This window comes from Sinohyriopsis cumingii, chromosome 2 (assembly GCF_028554795.1).
Source record: "Sinohyriopsis cumingii isolate HCF-2022 chromosome 2, ASM2855479v2, whole genome shotgun sequence".
Taxonomy (NCBI): Eukaryota; Metazoa; Mollusca; class Bivalvia; order Unionida; family Unionidae; genus Sinohyriopsis; species Sinohyriopsis cumingii.
In genome coordinates this window covers 150,741,960-150,761,485 of record NC_142962.1, presented here as the reverse complement: position 1 = coordinate 150,761,485, position 19,526 = coordinate 150,741,960, and the positions used below count along the sequence as shown (strand labels likewise).

Genomic DNA, 19,526 nt, shown 5'->3' with positions numbered 1-19,526 from the left:
CTTCCTAATCCCTCCCTGAAATTCTCCTCGAACGAGAACCACGGGAACCTTGTGTCCAGTGTCAGTGCCAGCCACCACTCCAACAACAAATCCATTTTGGGCGGAGACACTCCTCTGACTTCCAGTATCGCCTAGGAGAGCCGCAAAACTCTGAAATTATGAGCAATAACAACCAATTTTACTTAACCTTACCCAGTGACAGTTCCATGGAGGTGTTTCCCAACAACACGTTGTGCTGTTACACGGTCAAATTACCTCAGACCATCCAGTTAGATCACGAAGCCCATTGGGAAGTGGCTTTAGTGGAAATCATTCACCCAACACAAATCAAAAACATCACCGAAAAGCAAAACACTTTCGAGGTGGAAATCCTGAATGCAAAATTGGAGGAAGAAATCAACAAAATCGGGTTTTTAGGGGACACAAGAGCAGCCAGCAATCCAGCCTTCATTATCTACACCTTGAAAATTCCTTCAGGTTATTATTTTAGTGGTGAACATTTGGTGGACACTATTGCGGACAGGTTCAACTTAGCCTTTGGCAAAGCACTGAACAGAGCCAAAAAAAGTGTGAAGATTGAGTACCATAAAGTGGCTCATCGTCTCGTGATCAAATTTCAAGATACGGACACATTGTCCCTCAGGTTCAATGGTAGTTTGTTTGAAATTTTGGGTGGACATGCAGAAATGGTCGCAAACAATATGAGTCCCAAGATCAAAAGTAATATGGATTTTTACAGAGCTTTTGGAAACCCGGTAGAACTGAACCAAGGACTTAATTTGATCTTTGTGTATTCCGATGTGGTGGAGTACAACGTGGTGGGACACACCTCTGTGCCGTTACTGCGTGTCATTCCTTTCAAAGTGGATAGTACCACAAACAATGACCAGGAAGGTGCAAACACCTATCACGTACACCGTGAATTTGTACATCCTCACTATTTACCCGTCAGTAAGTCGTATTTAGACACTGTCAACATTGCTATAAAAGGAGATCTGGGACAAAATATTCCCTTCTCCAAAGGGAAAGTTACAGTGAAACTCCATTTTCGAAAACGGTTCTCTAACGAATTGTAAGTCAAGACAGCGACGAGCGACATTTTCACCCTATAAAATCCGGCCAGATGCGTGTGGAATTTCAGTTTGCAGAAAATCTACGCGCAGATAATACGGTGAACGTCCTCCTGTATGCTGAATTGGACAATACGATATAAGCCAACAGTTTGAGAGAAGTCATTCTACACTATTAGAAGTCATGGAAGAATTTTATCAATGTTTGTATAGTAGGGATTCTTTGGACATGGAATGTGAAGATCCTGAGGAAGGAGAACCCCAAGACAAAGACGAAGAAGTCATCATGATGAAGTCTAGATGGCCAGAACAAGAATCACATATAGTTTCCTGTTATGCTATAGTCTTGACAGAAAAAAAATTAAGGAATTGATCAAGAAAGATTGCTATGGATGTCATAACGATCATCCCAGTCAAATTCAACACGATAAATGCTAATGCTTAGTCAAGAAGAAAAATTGGACGAATATCTGGACGAAGCTTGGAGTCTCATCTCGGAAGAAGACGTGTTACAACAGTGGTATAAAGGCTTGCGTGAACATTATTGTCCTCCATTAACAACTCAAGAGATCCATCGCATCGAAGCTCTGTTGGATCAGAGTTGGGAGACAAGGCAAAGAAAACGGTTGCTTGTCAGACATTTTCAAGCAGAAAGTCAGGATCGAATTGATGACTTAAGAAAAAAAACAAAAAATGGATACCTGAGAACTTTATTACCTTTTGAACCACAGTTTGTACACTGCTTCTTGGAATCCTGTCATCTGTGCTAAAGATGAACTCCCTCATCGCAAACCTAAAGACCATCAAGCTTACGTGATCAACACGGACGACAGTCATCTCCCAGGAACCCACTGGGTAGCCGTCTACTTTCCTCAAGAAGGATGTGTGAAATATTTCGATTCGTACGGATTGCCCCCTTTGGAAGACGATATCATCGACTTTATGAGAAGAAATGCTCAGACCACCCGATTCAATAATGTGAAATTACAAGGCACAGTTTCCTTGGTGTGCGGATAGTACTGTGTGTATTTTCTGCATCATCGCAGCCTGGGCTATTCCTTAGAACATTTAGTGACTCATTTTGATCCTCGTTCTTCTTCAAGAAACGATGTGAAAGTAGATTGATGGTTTTGGGACCAGTATGCTTATCTTTTGTCTCAAGCTAGGAAACGTAGTGTCCATCAATGGCCTGATGACTTCCAACAGTGGAAATCACAATTTCATTCACAACGTTGTCAGCCCTGTTTAAAGTAGAGTGTGAATTAAAAAAAACGTTTGGTATTTGAAAAAAATGTTTGATGTTATAGTGTTAGATTATTGTTAAAAAAATGTTAGAGTTGTTTGTTAGTATGAATAAAAAAATGTTGTGTTTTGAAGAAAAAAATGCCTTTGTGGTTTGTTTGGCTATAGGAATGTTGAATTGATGCTCTTTGACTTCTTTCTATCCCTCCCATAACACTATTTGAACGTTCCGGCTCGAAAACCGTGTAGCAATGTTTTCCTTCACGTCCGCGCTTTGACAATACAAACGGGGAAGTCTCCAGTCTGCCCATCCATTGTTAACTTATCTTCCTACGAAGATGTGCTCAAGATTAGCCAAGTTGAACGAAGCCTATGTGAATTTGCATAGGGTCATGACAAGTCTGATACCGAGACCTGAAGAGATAGACAATATCATAATGTTGAAAGTCACTGAAGACCTGAAAGAAGAGCTCTTCAAGGAGGAATTCAAGAAGGAGAAAGAAGAATGGATGGAGAAGTACAGACTTCATAAACGGCAGAGAGAGAGCAGCAACAGCAGCAGCGTGAACCTGACAGAGGCTTTGTCGATTGTCGTATCGACACCAAAGAGTTCTTCTTCTCTTTTCCGAAGAAGCAGACCTTATCCTGTGAGAAAGCCTGTCGTCAGAGGAGGCCGCCTTCTTATAACCTAAGCGATCGCCATAGCTTCAAGTTCCCAAAAAATTTCAGGGCTACCCCATACTTTCGAAAAGAAATAACATTCCATTGCCTATGATATGTTAGTCAGTTAGAAGAAAAAATACAGAAGTGAGTCTATCAACACATGATTTCTTTATCTTGGTTAGAAAGTGTGACTCTAAGTTGTTCGTTTCCGTCGATTATCAAAATTTTAAAAATAGTAATATTCTGTAAAAAAGTGAGTGAATGTTTCTTTTAGGTCTGTGCGTTTTTTTTTTTTTTTTTTTTTTTTTTTGGTTGGTGATAATATGGATAATGTAAGTTCGGGTACAACGAAATTAAAAGAATTAGGCCCAGAACTCGGTGTGGAGGGAAGAAATATACGCAACAGCAGCGGGAGCAAGAAATGCAGACCTAGCCAGTTAGCATTGAGGCATTCTGCGTTTGACAATGCCTTTGATGTCGTACACGTCGTCTTTTTCTGGTGACACGACTTGATTTGAAATAAGTACGGGCTAGCGTTTTGGTGAGTACTTAACATCCATGGCTGTCTTGCTGAGCACCTTTTCCTCCTTTACCACGCTCGGACAGAAAAATGAGTGTGTGGTGAGACAATTCCCACTCATGTGTAAAACCTTTCAGTCAGGTTGTTAAGGACTAGTTAGTCCTACACCTGAGTGGCTAAATTTAAAAATAGTCTGTGAGTACATAAAAGCCTGGGGGATGAGGCTCTCTTTCCTTCCCCAGGAGTAATTAAAAATCACGCGGTGCGTTATTAAACCAGTGATACATGCTCCATTAGAGCGAAAACCACTTTAATTCAAGTAAGCAAGCAAGCAAGTTCGGGTACCGTCTCTAGCACTCTTGATGACACCAACTGTCTGGGTTATTTTCTTTCTTGCAAGCCCCTATGTCCCACTTCTGTTTGTGATAATAACTTGTGATACTTCACATTTCCTAAAGTGGAAATCTTTACAAGCCGTACAAAATACAAAACTTATATGACTTTGGCTTTTGACACTTGCACAGACTCTTCACTTTATGAGTGTCACGAGAAAATTGTATATCCAAGTTTTTACCATTTTCAAAAACACGCACACACTTGCAGCTTGACCAGAAATATGTACATCTTGTTTTGTGGATAAGTCACAGACAAGTCCAAGCATATATAGGTGGTTATGAACGTTAGGAATATCCCCTCATTTTTTCAGAAATAGCAAAGCTTGTATGTGCATTTTCCCTTTTCCACTCTATATTAGTGCTTAGATTTGTTCCAAAAAAAAGAAAAAAGAAACGAAATAATTTTGAAGAAAAAAAAAAAAACAACTGAATTTTGAATTCAGGTTTCTCTCTGTTTATAATTTTTTTCAAGTTGATGGTGCATGACAGAGTACATTCGCCTACCTTTCCAAAGTGAGAGGCATTTCTTCACATGTCATTGCCTTTGTTAAATTTGGTTTCATTGGTTAGTTATCGTTAATCTTTAATTTTTTTCATGCATTTCTTTTTGATAGAAGATTTAAGGCTTTCTATTGTTGTAACGGTATTTATGTTGTTTAGTCTGTTGATGAAATTATCTATAGCAAAGTGCTTAAGATTTTTCAGCTTTTTTTATTATTTCAAGCCCTACAAAAGGAGACCAAGTTTGTGTTCAAAGACGATTGAAACTCTAAATTACACAGGCGTGAAGGAAAAACATCGTTGTGTTTAATCTAATCATGCTTGCCGTATCTCTTTGTGTTTTAGAGGTCATATTTCTTCTTAAGTAAATACATGCATCAATAGACAGACAGATTGGGTCATCATCCTTGAGTTTCACTGTATTTTCGGTTCTTTACTTCATACAAACCCCAAATTTATTAGTTTGAAAAAAAAAGATAGCATGCCCCTCAATACTGTAACACGTCTGTTCTGATTCTACCGATGTGAGTGTGAGTGTTTATGTCGAAATGTTTAAGTGAGATATAAAAAAATGGTCAGCTTGAAAACGCGAACCAATACTGTGACGCTCAGTATTTTGATGTGGTAAGAGGAAATGGTACAACACACACACACAAAGAGGGCTTGTAAGTTCACATTTCAGTGTCTGCACTGTAATGGTAACAACGCAAGAACATAGGGGTTATTATGCCACACAGTCCTAGAACAAAACAATGCATCACCCGTTGTAAGCCATTTCATTGGCTATACTTATTTTCTTACCGCGTTCCCTTCGAATTGACTTGAGTAGCTATTGAGACAGTGACGAGAATGGCCATGCTTTACTGGGTCTATCCTATAGGCGATTTATATAAAAAAATATTTTTAAAAATTAAACTAATGCACGAACAATCGTACCATGGGCGATCCCATGGAAATTGTGTCCGTCTTATTGCAAAATACATCAACATTTAATTTAACCGTGCAGATCGCTAAATAAACCTCTGATCATACACATTTTGAAAAGTGTTGTGTGACACGGATCGCCATTGTCGTTTGGTGTCTGCTTTCTTCTTCGAAAAGAGATCGTTTCGTCTTGACTATAAAAATTTAATTTGACTAAGTTTTACGCACTACTTGAACTCATACATTTACGTTGTAGGTGTAAGCCGTCGTTCTCAGTTTTCTGGAAGTTCGTTTTTGCGTTTCTCAGATGTGATACTATTTTTTATGGACCGAACGAAATTTCTTTTGGCGTGAATCAGGACTCGTGGTTTTGTGGCAAAAATGGAGAGCATTGATTAAAGCCCAGTTATGTCGTCTTCGAAATCGCTGACACAGATTTGAACTAACACTTCAGGTTTTGTGTGAGGCGATACGGTACATCATTGCCTTTTGCTTCCTCAATGAAATCGTTTCATCTTATTGCAAAATTACATTTGACTAGGTTTCATACGCAGCAGGTCTCTGTATATAAGGAGAGTGTCTTAGCGTCAGAGTATTCTGTCCGCTCTCAAACGATCAAAGATGGAAGAGTCAGCACAGATCGACCTGCTGGTCAAATATTTGCTAAAAGTCATACGAAAGCATAATTCACATGCGAAAGTGGCAACAAAACTTACTCTTTTGGTCGTTGATTTGATGGGAGTCATACGAAAGTGTGTAAGTGCTAATGAAGTTTGCTATATCTGCAAAGGTAAATGGGTATTTGTCTCCAGAATACCTGCTTCGTCTAAGAAAGAGAGACAAAAGTCAAGATACCTAATATCGTTGTCAGGAGAAAGGACACTGGAATTCAGAGTGCCCTACGAGAAAAGAGAATAAACAAAAACAAGACGAAACAGAGAAGAGGGATTCAGAAGAAGAAGAAATTGAAGATGATGAAGAACCTGTGCCAGTAAAGACATGGAAATGGAAAAATTGACAATGTGAGCCGATGCGTTGGCCCTGATGTGAAATTTCATACTACCTTCTAAAAGAGAATAGACCAGAAAGAACACGTGTCTCTTGGTCTTGACATTGTATAATAAGGATGGCGTGTTTTGTTTTCTACTCACACTTTATGAAAGTGTGCCCTTTCACCTATCTCTATCCCTCTGGATCATGTTTTAGTTAGAATTGAAATGGAAGGATGTTTTCCTTCACGCACGCTCTTTAGGCATGCAAGTCGGTAAACAATAGTCAGTCTATTCCTCCATTATTTTGTGTCTTGATGTTTCCTAAATCACACACTGATGCCATAAAATAACGGGTTAAATGGGTTTTGTAGTGTTGGGAGTGGGGGTGGGGTGGGGTGGGGTGTAGGTGTTTGGCAGAGTTGGTCATTGCAGGTGAGGGCTTAGGTGCTTTCAAAAAACTTTTACTTCTTCACTCTGTGTTGATAGTATATTTGGGGTTTGTATGCGTTCGCGTACGTTTGTGTGGATAGTTTATTTGGGGTTTGTATCATCTCCCTTCTGTGTTGATGGTATATATGGGGTTATATATGGGGTTTGTATGCGTTCGCGTACGTTTGTGTGGATAGTTTATTTGGGGTTTGTATCATCTCCCTTCTGTGTTGATAGTATATTTGGGGTTTGTTTTTTCCTCTTCCCTCTGTATGTGTGTGTGTGTGTATGTGTGTATGTGTGTGTGTGTGCGTATGTCTGCGCGCGTACGTTGTGTGGGTGTGTGTATTGGTCTCTGTTTGTCCGTATAAAACTCACTTTATCCCTATCAGATACACTCTACCTACCTACCTGCAGTAGCGTGCATTCAGGTCAGCCACTTGCAACACTGTTGATATTTATCCCTAGTGTTCAGTACAGTGACGTCACTGACGCTGGAAATTTCGAGACTATAAATATCGACTTGGGGATTTCCACATTTTGTAGCTATACATATATACTAGAATTCATAAACAGGAACGTCACTCAAGCTGAGGCTATGAAAAGATAGTGGGATTTTCCAAAGGAAAAACCCACAAGTTGGAGCTATAAATAGATAGTGGGATTTCATAGGAATTTCAGCTGATTATAGATACATAGGTATTTATCCACGATCGTCACAGAAGTTGATATTGTAAGTAGTTACTAATTTTATCTATTTTATAGTGTGTGTGTTTATGTGTGTGTGTGAGTATGTCTGCGCGCGTACGTTGTGTGTTTCTGTGTGTGTGTGTGTGTGTGTGAGTATGTGTGTGTGTGTGTGTGTGTGTGAGTATGTCGGCGCGCGTACGTTGTGTGTGTGTGTGTGTGTGTGTGTGTGTCTGCGCGCGTACGTTGTGTGTGTCTATTGGTCTCTGTCCGTATAAAACTCACTTTATCCCTATCAGATACACTCTACCTACCTACCTACAGTAGCGCGTATTCAGGTCAGCCACTTGCAAGACTGTTGCCATTTATCCCCTAGTGTTCAGTACAGTGACGTCACTGACGCTGGAAATTTCGAGACTATAAATATCGACTTGGGGATTTCCACATTTTGTAGCTTTACATATATACTAGAATTCATAAACAGGAACGTCACTCAAGCTGAGGCTATAAAAAGATAGTGGGATTTTCCAAAGGAAAAACCCACAAGTTGGAGCTATAAATAGATAGTGGGATTTCATAGGAATTTCAGCTGATTATAGATACATAGGTATTTATCCACGATCGTCACAAAATGGAACGAAAAAATTGAAAAAGAAGAAGAAAATGAGAAGAGGAAGAAAGAAGAGGAGGAGGAAGAGAAGAAAGAAGAGGAGGAGAAAAAAAGAAGAAAAAGAGTGTAGGAGAGAAAATAAGAAGTTGGTTGAGAAAAAGAAGAAATTAGAAGCAGAAGAAGAAGAAGAAGAAGAAGAAGAAAAACCAAAGGCCCTTTTCAGGGCCAGCCATATTTCTCGAAAAGAGATAGCCTTTCCATTGCCTACCCCTTTTTTTAAAAAAAATTTTTTAAAAATCCCATGTTCAATTTCCCTTGACGCTATACAGTCCCACCCTGTTTAAATTCCCCTTGACGCTCAACAGTCCCACGATTTTTCTCCATGTTAATTTCCCTTGACGCTATATGTTCCCACGATTTTTCTCCATGTTAAATTTCCCTTGACGCTATATGTTCCCAGGGGTGTTTTTAATGCTAAGTCCCATTGACGCTATACTATCCCTATTCACTACTTATGCCTTCTTAGTATTGTGTTATGTACTAGCATCATCGATATGCCTTCTTAGTGTTGTGCTATGTACTAGTATCATCGATATGCCTTCTTAGTATTGTGCTATGTACTAGTATCATCAATATGCCTTCTTAGTATTGTGCTCTGTACTAGTATCATCGATATGCCTTCTTAGTATTGTGTAATATACCAGTATCATCGATATGCCTTTTTAGTATTGTGTTATGTACCAGTAGCATCCATACGTATTCTTAGTATTGTGCTATGTACTAGTATCATCGATATGCCTTCTTAGTTTTGTGATATGTACCAGTAGCATCCATACGTCTTCTTAGTATTTTAATATATACTGATATTTATATAATTTGAAGACAAATGGATGCGTAGAAACAAATATGTGAATTTCGAGTAAAGGAAGAAAATGAGCTGTAAACATTCTGTTCAGGACAATCCTTAAAATTGATATAGAATGAAACGGAAAATCAATAGCATGTCTGGTCTTAATAAATAGGTTTTTCAGTACACACACACACACACACACACACGTATGCACGCACGCATGCACACACACACACCATCTCGATTTTTCGTCAGACATGCAAACTGTAATTTGATTTACAAACATGTTGCAGAGGGCAATTTTAAAGAGGTTATTAATTCGTCTTCACATTTTTTTTCCTATGTCGGCAGGGTTTCGCGAAGCAAGTACGTATCTGCACACATATCTTCAAATCAAGCTAGGAAATTTTGGGATATTTTATGGAAACATTATACAATTGTTTAGAGACATGCAAATTTCAAGTGAACCTTTTATTTTGCAATGAAAATCTGCAGTTAATTCGCAAAGAAGATTATTTACGTCTACCTGGTACCACTTACAATGGTATTGATTGTACTGTGCGACTTTGCCGTAATAAAAATAAATAAAATATTTGATCTGGTGCTCGCTTTATAAAAACTCATTACATTTTGCACAATGCATAGTTCAGATGAGCGAAACTCTGTATCCGCACGCTCTTATAACTAAAATTGAAAAACTCGCATGATATTTATTTTATTCTTTAGCTAGCTGCTGGTCGAACGCCATTATTCTCAGGTCTTCAAACCTCATGCTTGTTAGGTTAACTGTCATGGAATAGTGTATTCATAATGTGTATGCATTATATCTGAACTAAAATGTGCTCGAGTTTTCTTTCCAGTGCGCAACGTTACCCGAGAGTGGTTTATTTACGTCTTAAATCACTTCAAAATACTGAGTTCGGTTCATCCCGTGCTGTACAAACTTGCTTGCAAAGAGAAATACCGGTAATCTTAAGCTCTCTGGCCTTGGATTGCACCATAACCAGCGTACTTATAGACTCGAGTCAGACAGTCACGTCACAACACGAGTTTTGTCATGAAGCTGTCCACTTTAGGCATGGCTTCCGGAAAAAGAGCCTGCAAGGCAAAATATCTTACAGAGGCTTGGCCCAATCAAACCAGGTATTGACTGTGTGTTGAAAATTACATACACCAGTAACCTTTACGAAAGCAATCTTCAGGTGTAAAGTTATGTGAAATAAAAAATTGCATTCATTCTGCTATCCATAGTATGTGATTTAATTTTTTGATAAATTAGATTTTCAAGTATTTATTCTAAATTTAAAAGACGTTTAACGCGATGATATTATATACACTATTGTCTCGTTCAAGTTAACTATGTCATAAGTGAACATAAGTATTGAATTCATTTAAATAATGCCTGTATTAAAAGATGACAAAATGTTCGAATTCATTTAATTCAGTCATATTATTCTTGTCGGATACAGATTATTGTATGAACCTGGTTATTATAATAATAATCTCGTACAGAAGTTCCGATGACATGATTTAATATGTAACTAGCAACTTCACGTGCACGCATGTGTAACGTATATCACTGCATTTGTACGTGACCGTGCCTCGTGTACTACACAACTTTAGTCATTATATTTTCAGCTGTCGGAATTTGAGGGCGTCACTTTGACTGGGGTCTCACTGGATAGTTTCGTATTTTGACACACACCCCACCCCACCCCACCCTCATCCCAACTTTTAAGGTAGAAGGCATGAACCTAATTATCACAAGCCAAGCATTTATAAATTAACACATAAGCTAAATCTATAATGTGGTTTAGATTTACTTTGAGTTAGGCTTGGAAATGGGTTGGCTTGTTGGTGACTGCCTGTCACAGTTAGATGAGCATTGGAGATCAAATGCGTAACTTGGGCTGCAAATGAGCAGCCGACTTGGATTACGTATGGAATTACATCACAATTAATACTTCCAGTTCAGTACCCACGAATGTAGTTCTACTCTATTTTTAGAACATTTTTTCCTCTCTCATTTTGGTGGTGATAGAAGAGTTTTATTTATGCATTTTTGGTAGGGATTTAAAGGTAACTGTTTATTCTTGATAATATGAGCTCAGGGTGTTGTTGTCTGTGTGTATTTTGGCGACAGTGCACAGTGAGTAATAAAGCCTTGGTGATGATCCGGAAGTGAAATCTGTGTTCTGTTTACATGCTGCTATGTTGACAGTCAATCATCTAAAAAAAGAGCAAGTCAACCTTTGACAAGAACTTCACCGTGAAGTCATCTTTGAAGGTATTTTAGATTAACATATGATTTGCATTGATTGTCACACAGTGGAAAGGTCAGTACTGAGAAACAAATGTAGAGAACATATAGTAAAATTAATTGTGTACTATGTCCGTATTTACGTGTGTCTGCTACAGAGGTAAATATCTAAAAAAATCTAGATGGTTGAGGGGTGATGAAAAGTATGCTAATTTGTTATAGTACTAGTGAACTTCATTCATGCATAAGGCACATACTGATTCTTTAAACTGCCTTGTCACAGGAAATATTCAAAATAGCTATTTCCTGTCAAAAATGAATGTAAAATGTAGGGGTTGGTGGCTGTGTTGGTTCAGTATAAAAACCACCAGTTGCATCAGTAATTAACCTGATTGCTGTAGGCAAAATCTCACATTTATGCTTTCTACAAAAATCATTAGTTTGTTTTTATTTGTATCTTCAGTGTAAAATTATTCTCATTTTTCTGCAATAGGTCATTGTTGGATGAAAATTCACAAGATAAACTGTCCAGTGAGACCTGGGGGCTGATACATTGGATTCCGAGTCAGTGGGACTTTCTATAGACTGGTTGCTGCTATCGGTGGTTCGAATGAAGATAGTGTTGACTCGTGGTGAAAGAGCAAAGCTTCTGGACCAACGGTCTGCATCCAACAAGGGAGCTCTCTAGGGATCCTTGTGTAGACGTGGAGTGGCGGGCTGTGCGTGGTGTCTCCTTGATCATCCGAGAGCGGTGGCGCTAAAGGTACTGTGTGGTCGTCAGCTGGACGCACCCAGTTATGTTCCGCTTCCGAATTTATCAGAATCACTATTTTAGTGTTAATCCAAAATGTATTTGGTATCACTATTTGAGTGAAAACATATATATATATATATATATATATATATATATATATATATATATATATATATATATATATATATATATATATATATATGTGTGTGTGTGTGTGTGTGTGTGTGTGTGTGTGTGTGTTTCCTACTTGTGGATGAAATAGTACTGGTATTTATACATATTCCATACTTTATACACCCTTTATGAATAATCATAAATCATTCATAGTTGTGTAAATTCATATTTTGATACGCTTGTTGTTAGATGCAACATTACTCATTCTTTTGTTTGATTTCTAAACATTGATCATCCATGGTGATAGCTCCATAAATCAATCATATTGGTTTATAATTTCCATCCATCAATTCCCGTTGGTGATTCGTTTAAGTTAGAAAGGATATCATTTTCCTGATAGCAGCTGTTTAACTCTGTGTGCATCATGTTCCTATATCCATTATTAGATTTTATACGCGTGCGTTTTTAGTGTCAGATTCTTTCATTTTTCAATCTTATTTTATATAAGCATCTCATTCACGGAAATGCCTTTAATTCATCGCTACATTTAAATCACAAACCGGCTCATCATGTTACATTAACACAATGATTCATTTATGAGCGTAATTAGTTCCCTGCATAGTAAAAATACAATTACGTTTTAATACACGACAGTGTTTTCCTAATGAGGAATGCATGAAATACTTTCGTTATATGTATCTGTCCCTTTGAGAAATGCCTTTTATAAGTGTATGGAAATCTCAATTATTTTTAAATTTATTTCATGTCCATTTCAGGGTGATATAAATTGATTTTCTAATTTAGTGTAGCTGTTAAACATTATTAAGCTGAATTGGATATTTACGCCTTCCTGGCCCTAATTGAAATCTCTCTCTCTCTCTCTCTGTCTCACACACACACACACACACACATATACACACACACACACATATAGCACATATCATGGTTATTACTATATACTCCTGGTTCATGTAATGCCAATAAACCAGTACAGTGGCACTGAAGTAGCATAAGCTATCCATGTGTAACGTATTACATATAATTGTTATCCGCCAATCGCTAAAATAACGACAATCAAAGACAATGTCATGTACAGTACAACGATCTAAATATGTCTTTTATAGTGGGAGCTTTATTCCGTACATATCCAGATACTGGTTTCTTCAGTGCTAATACTGCATGTAAAATCGACACATCATACACAGCCACGGGAAGCTGATAGAAAATTTCGAAATAATGCCTTTCTCGAAAAGAATCCGTCTAAGTGCTATAATAATAAATTAGATTCGAAAGTAGCCCATCACCTAAAACAAGCCGCCTCAATAATAAATTAAGATCTTCATTGCATGTATTTATACAATGTACTATGTATACAAGGATGAGGGGAAGTTCGACTTGTGTTTGAGTCTCAAGTACAACAATCTGACTGGATGAAACTTAAAAGTGACCAATCAAATATCAAGACTTGGACTTCACCAATTAAACGTGACCAATCAAATAGCAAGACTTGGACTTCACCAATTAAACGTGACCAATCAAATATCAAGACTTGAATTTCACTAATTAAACTTGACTAATTAAATATCAAGACATGGATTTCACCAATTGTAATTAACTGAGAATTTTGAGGGATAAAAAGAGTAAGAAATTTGATCGATTGAATATTAATCCAGACTCGTATATCTCAAGGTCAGACCCTGAAAATGTTGGAGTTTTGGAGAACTTGCAAGTCTGCGTCTGTTACACGGTCCAGAGATGTCATGATTCGTGTTTTTCTATATTTAACAGAAAAGAAACAAACAAGATCGATAAGACAGAATGAATGTGTATCTTCATGCGGGCACAAGCCGCTATAGATGAATACCAATATTGATATCAATATAGATCAATATCAACATCATATCATATTCGGTCATGAGAACTAATCAAAGGGACAACTTATATCGTCTTCAAGTGCACATAGTACTTCGCAGAAAAACTTGTAGACATGCATATGCAATAGACCATGATGAATCTCCTTGACGACTCCATTTTTGGAGTAGAAAGAGGGACATACAACAAAGTACACGTGTTTTTTTTAAACAGTGTCGATTTTAATCTTATTCCATCAAGGTATATTGCATCATGGATGTTGAGAATCCTTGTTATACTGTATTTGCCAGTTGTGACCTCGATGTAGTATATCAAACTAACTTTGTTGTGCTTGATTGTTTTCATTCTTGTGCCTATATGTGAATTGTTTTCATTCTTGTGCCTATATGTGAATTGTTTTCATTCTTGTGCCTATATGTGAATTGTTTTCATTCTTGTGCCTATATGTGAATTTCCTCGAAAGCTAATTCAACGTAATGAACTAACATTTCTGAACTAAATCAATATTAAATCAATCAATCAATATCGATCTGAAAGAACTGCTGGATATGTATTCAGGAAAAAAATAAGAATATTAAAAAAGTAAATCTGGCCAATCATCGAGAAAATGGCGATTAGTATATAGACACAGATACGTACACGTGTACTACATATATACACAGATATGTGCACGTGTACTACATATATACACAGATACATACACGTGTACTACATATATACACATATACGTACACGTGTACTACATATATACACAGATACGCACACGCTAGCTTTAATTTTAAGAACAAAACACTGAGTTTTTCGTGTAGCCTCAATTTATCTTTTATATTAAAAATGTTGTTGAAGTTCCACATGTGTTGCAACATTGTTGTAGTCTTAATAACAGTGGCATATTAAGAAATTCTCCCCTACCCCCTTAACTCTGGGGCAACTCCCAGTAACATTTTTCATCTTTGATTGGAATTTTTTGGGTCATTTAGGCCCCATCCCCATGGTTTTATACTTCGCCCCCTGCTTCACAATAATACTCTTATATACAAGAGAGAACGAAGATATGAAACTTGGCACACATTTTGAATTCTTAACGCTTAGGAAGATCAGAAAAACTGTTTATCATCATGTACATCATTCCTTGATTCGAGAGACGACAAGCAACAATGGTATTGATAGTCTGGTTCCCTGACTTCTCTTCACTTTCTTACACTTCGTTATAAAGAATAACAGATTAGAGAGAGGTCAAGGAACCAGACTTTGGTATGGAAAACATAGAAGCAGCAGCTAATAAAAGATAACTAATCTTAGAAGTGTGTTAAGGAGACTTTCACACGACATTTACGGGCGTAAATTCAGATGCGCTTGATTCGCCATTGACAGGTGTCTATGACATTTGCTCAAATAAAAAAATAAAAACATCATCATGAATAAAAATAATTATTGAGATCAATCTGTTTGTTCAAGAAACCTTACCTAATTCTTTACTCGGTTTTCCAGTTAATATGTAATCATAATTATTTCATGAACATAATCCTGGTTAATATTTTCTATACATTTTTATTTTGTTTAATTCGATGCAGGAACTACAGAATTTTACAGAACAAGAAGTGTCCGTATTCTTTGGAGGTATACACCGATACAAATATGCAATTGTTGAACACGTGATCAACAATGATTGACTGATCGACAGAAAACTGAATAGTTAAATGCACATAGGCTTCAATAACGCAAACCCCTGTACTGCAATAACGCTACCCCTGTACGCTACCCTTGTGCTGCAATAACGCTACCCTTGTACGCTACCCCTGTGCTTCTTTTGAGTAAGATCTGTATATAAGCACCAAAAGGGAAATGGATTTGGAAACCATTGTGAAGGATTTATTATTATTAAAAGTTTCTTGGAAAACATTATGTTTCTGGTCTTTGCCGAAAGAAATTACCGTTCTGGAGGTATTTGTGATATTAGGATTGTTTCCCTGTCCATTTATACATATTCGTGATAAGTAGGATCGTACCCCTGTCCATATTCAAATAGTCGTGGCGAGTAAATATCCAATCGTGCGTTTAATAAAATTTCTATTTTTGCGAGCTCAGGTGATACGAATGTATTTAATCGATGACCACCGTCCTTCTGATATTCATGAATATTTTTCTTTGCTCTTGAATTCAGAAATCCTAGCGTGACAAGAAGGTGTAATGTATCGATTATCAAATTACCGAAGAGGAAATGCGTCTGTGTTGTCATTTTGGATTATGCCTACACTAGTTGCAATTGGAGTGTTTGTGAAAGTCTTATACGACCCAAACATCGATTAACTATATTTGCTTGAATGAGTGCCAGTTACACGTGATAACAATACATTATAACATGGCGGGATCAACGAATGAAAGACAGTTAATAATGTATTGGTTTCCAAGGAACATACAAGTGTCAATTTCATAGCGACGATATGGAGCATTTTGCACTGCAAGGAACTGATTTTTACCCACGTGTTATACCTGATATGATAATACTGTTAAAAAAATAAAACATTATGCGAAACGTCTTTCCACATGTCTAACTTTGCATCACAATGGATATTACGACTAGTATCACAGATGTTGGTGATCACGAGGTATATCTCTCTCTCTCTCTCTCTCTCTCATCTGTACAAATAATAAAACATGTTTTCTCAGAAAAGACATGGTCATCAGGCACTTCCTTAACAGGCTTTTATGAAACATTTGATAAACAATTAATAACCATTCTGTCCTACGATTTTCTGGATGCATTACTATTTTAGGTTAGATGTAATTTCTGTACAGTTTTACCTCACTAATCATTAACGATAGTACCATAACCTCGATTAATCATTAATTGAAAGTGTCATGCAAAAATCAGCAGAACACTAGGGTAACGGGTTATAGAGGAAATTTCAATATTAACAGAAAAGCGAATTGATGGCACCTAAATCAATAGCAATTTCAGTAAAATCGAACTTTGATATTGTGAAATATTTATACTAAAGCTTCAAAACAGAGATAACCTTAAATTATGTTTTCAACATTGCGATAAATTGATAGTATGTACATTGGATGTTCCAGCGTAGCTAGACCGTAGGTTATTTTTTTTTAAAGATATGTTTTCATGAAGAACGACAGACATTTAAAAGTTAAAGATAAAGGTTAATATGTAAGTATATCTTTTTGTATCACATTTTATGACAGAGGGGTGTGCTCTCTCGTCATTCATTGAACGTCAAGTATGACAGAGTAATTGGATTGAATGAGTCTTGAGTCAGGAGTACCAAGGGAGTGAGTTGACATTAATTTAGGTTGCGGGTATGTGCACTTCAAACGTTCTTGAGACGCTCCACTATACCCAAAGGTTGACAATGTTCCCGCACTGCTAGAGTTTTGTTTCGATCTAAGGGCTCCAATCGGATGTACATTCAGCAGTGCAAATGAGGTGGTTTTTATATTTCAACTTCAATATAAGCGAAGGAAAAACTCGGGACCATGAACATTTAGCAAGTTCACCGCCTAAGGAATGCAATTTGAATTACAAATACCCCAAATCTATTCTATGGTTCATTCATAGCTTGCCATAGCATGACAGACGTTCGCTCTTTATTGTCAAAATGAAAAATGGTCCAGATGAAATGACAAAAAATTGGTTTGAATAACAATCAAACGTCATTCCGCAAGGATTTCATTTTCCGTAGATTCATTAAGAAGGAAAAGAACCACTTAAAAGAACAATCAGGTTTATAGACGGATCTAGATTCATGAAACAGCCTATAGAACAGGAAGCATCAAATTTTAATGATTAATAGTTAAAATAAATACTGGAACAGTTTAGATACACACTATCTTAATATTTAAGGAGGGACATTTACCGATATGAGGACATGGACTGTAGTGAATCACCTATGCCTAGCACGATTTATTCAAGTCTAAATTATTCAAACATAAGATTAAACGTATGTTCAAGATGTCATGGATTGTTGTTGTTGTTGTTGTAGGGTTTAACGCCATTTTTCAGCACACGATAGGCTATACATGGCGGCCAGTATTTATGTGGAGGAAGAACACAGGAAACCCTAGAAAGAACCACCAACATACTCACATTAGCCGAATCCGAGACTCGAACCCACGCAGACAGAGGTGAGATGGCAGTGATCCGTAACGGAGAGTGCTTTAGACCACTCGGCCACTCGGGGCTGATATCATGGAACATTTTACCATGAATACACTTGGACAATAACAGTGATAGCATGTTCAAAAGTACAACGATACTTTGTTACATTTAGAAGGAATGAATGAATGTGAAAATTCAAAAGTAGATCCAGCTTAATTTTACAGTACTCTTTAATTAACGCACGGTGAAAGCATGCCAGTATTAATTACTGAAAAAGAACTGTTGACAGACTACATGATGTTCCTGATCATTGAAAACGGAGTACTTGGGGGAATTAGAACGATAGCGCCAAGATACGCCGAAGTAAATTGTTAATATTTTGTACGAACGTGGTAAAAGATACAATTATAGTGAATATGAAGAATCGATGTGACGAACATTTATATTGTTGCCAATGTGTGACGTCAAGCGTTTGTTTGATTGTCTGTGTGAATGCTTAGTCTTACGGATATAGAGGCACCTTCTATTGAAAACGAAATTTGAGATGCTTTCAAAGTTGGATTACCTTTTCTTTTGCTCTTTGAGAGGTCTTCCATTTTTGTTTTAATTTTTGTTGGAATAATATGATTGTTTTCAAATACAGAATCCGTGATTTTATGTCTTTAATATAAACCGCTGGTGACGAAAGATGTATTCGCAGTGAAACATTGAATTAAAGGGCTGAAGTTTTGTACTATTACCCATACGATGGTTAGGCTAGTTGCTTTCTTCTAAAATCTTTTAAATCTCCACGGTCATGGATCAGACATAAAGTATTGGTTCCTTGCAATATATGAGTCAACAATTCTAAACCCGTATATAATTCGTCTTCAGGATAAATGGCGATCACCAATTCATATCTGAGTAAACTCTTTCTTTTGTAAGCATTGTTGAACAGAAAACAGAAAAGTTTCACAGATGATGCTTGTATATTTCGAAGCGGGTCTGCATTAAGTTTCAATCAGATTTAGTACAATCATGTTTTTCCATCACTAGTCCCCGAAATAATTGTCATGTTATGAGGCTCTTGTGGGGATATCCTTGCAAACTTAACGTGCATACCAAGATTGGGAATGCATCATATACTGTCTATAACACGAGTTGTATCTAAAACATAATTGAGTTATCTCACTTGAGTATCTGAAACAAAACAAAATCAACACACACACACACATACATACAAATAAATACATAAATATATATTCTGGTCGTCTACGGTGTTTATGTTGATGTGTAGGGGAGTACCTTGTTGAAAGTTGGCTAGACTGTGACAAGTACCATACAATTTGTTATCGTGTGTACTTCTCAGATCCTTGGCAGATGTAATGTGCGCTAGTGTAAAATTGATTAACAATTATATTTCTAATTTAGCTGTATTTATATTGATCATCAAAGAAATTCTTTATCCTTTCTGCAAACTGTTGCCTCCATACTCAACCTTGACAATACATGGTATTGTTTAGCTGCTGGGATTCATTCTCTTTCCGAGT

The 19,526-nt window shown here is 37.1% G+C and overlaps 1 long non-coding RNA gene across 1 annotated transcript; it reads left to right on the top strand.

The window, feature by feature from the left end:
- The first annotated feature begins 9,909 nt into the window (after positions 1 to 9,909).
- Positions 9,910 to 15,783, top strand: LOC149806085 (uncharacterized). The gene is made up of 3 exons (XR_016415073.1): positions 9,910 to 10,026; positions 11,637 to 11,906; positions 15,458 to 15,783. It is a non-coding gene; the product is annotated as an uncharacterized LOC149806085 (long non-coding RNA).
- The last annotated feature ends 3,743 nt before the right edge of the window (positions 15,784 to 19,526 follow it).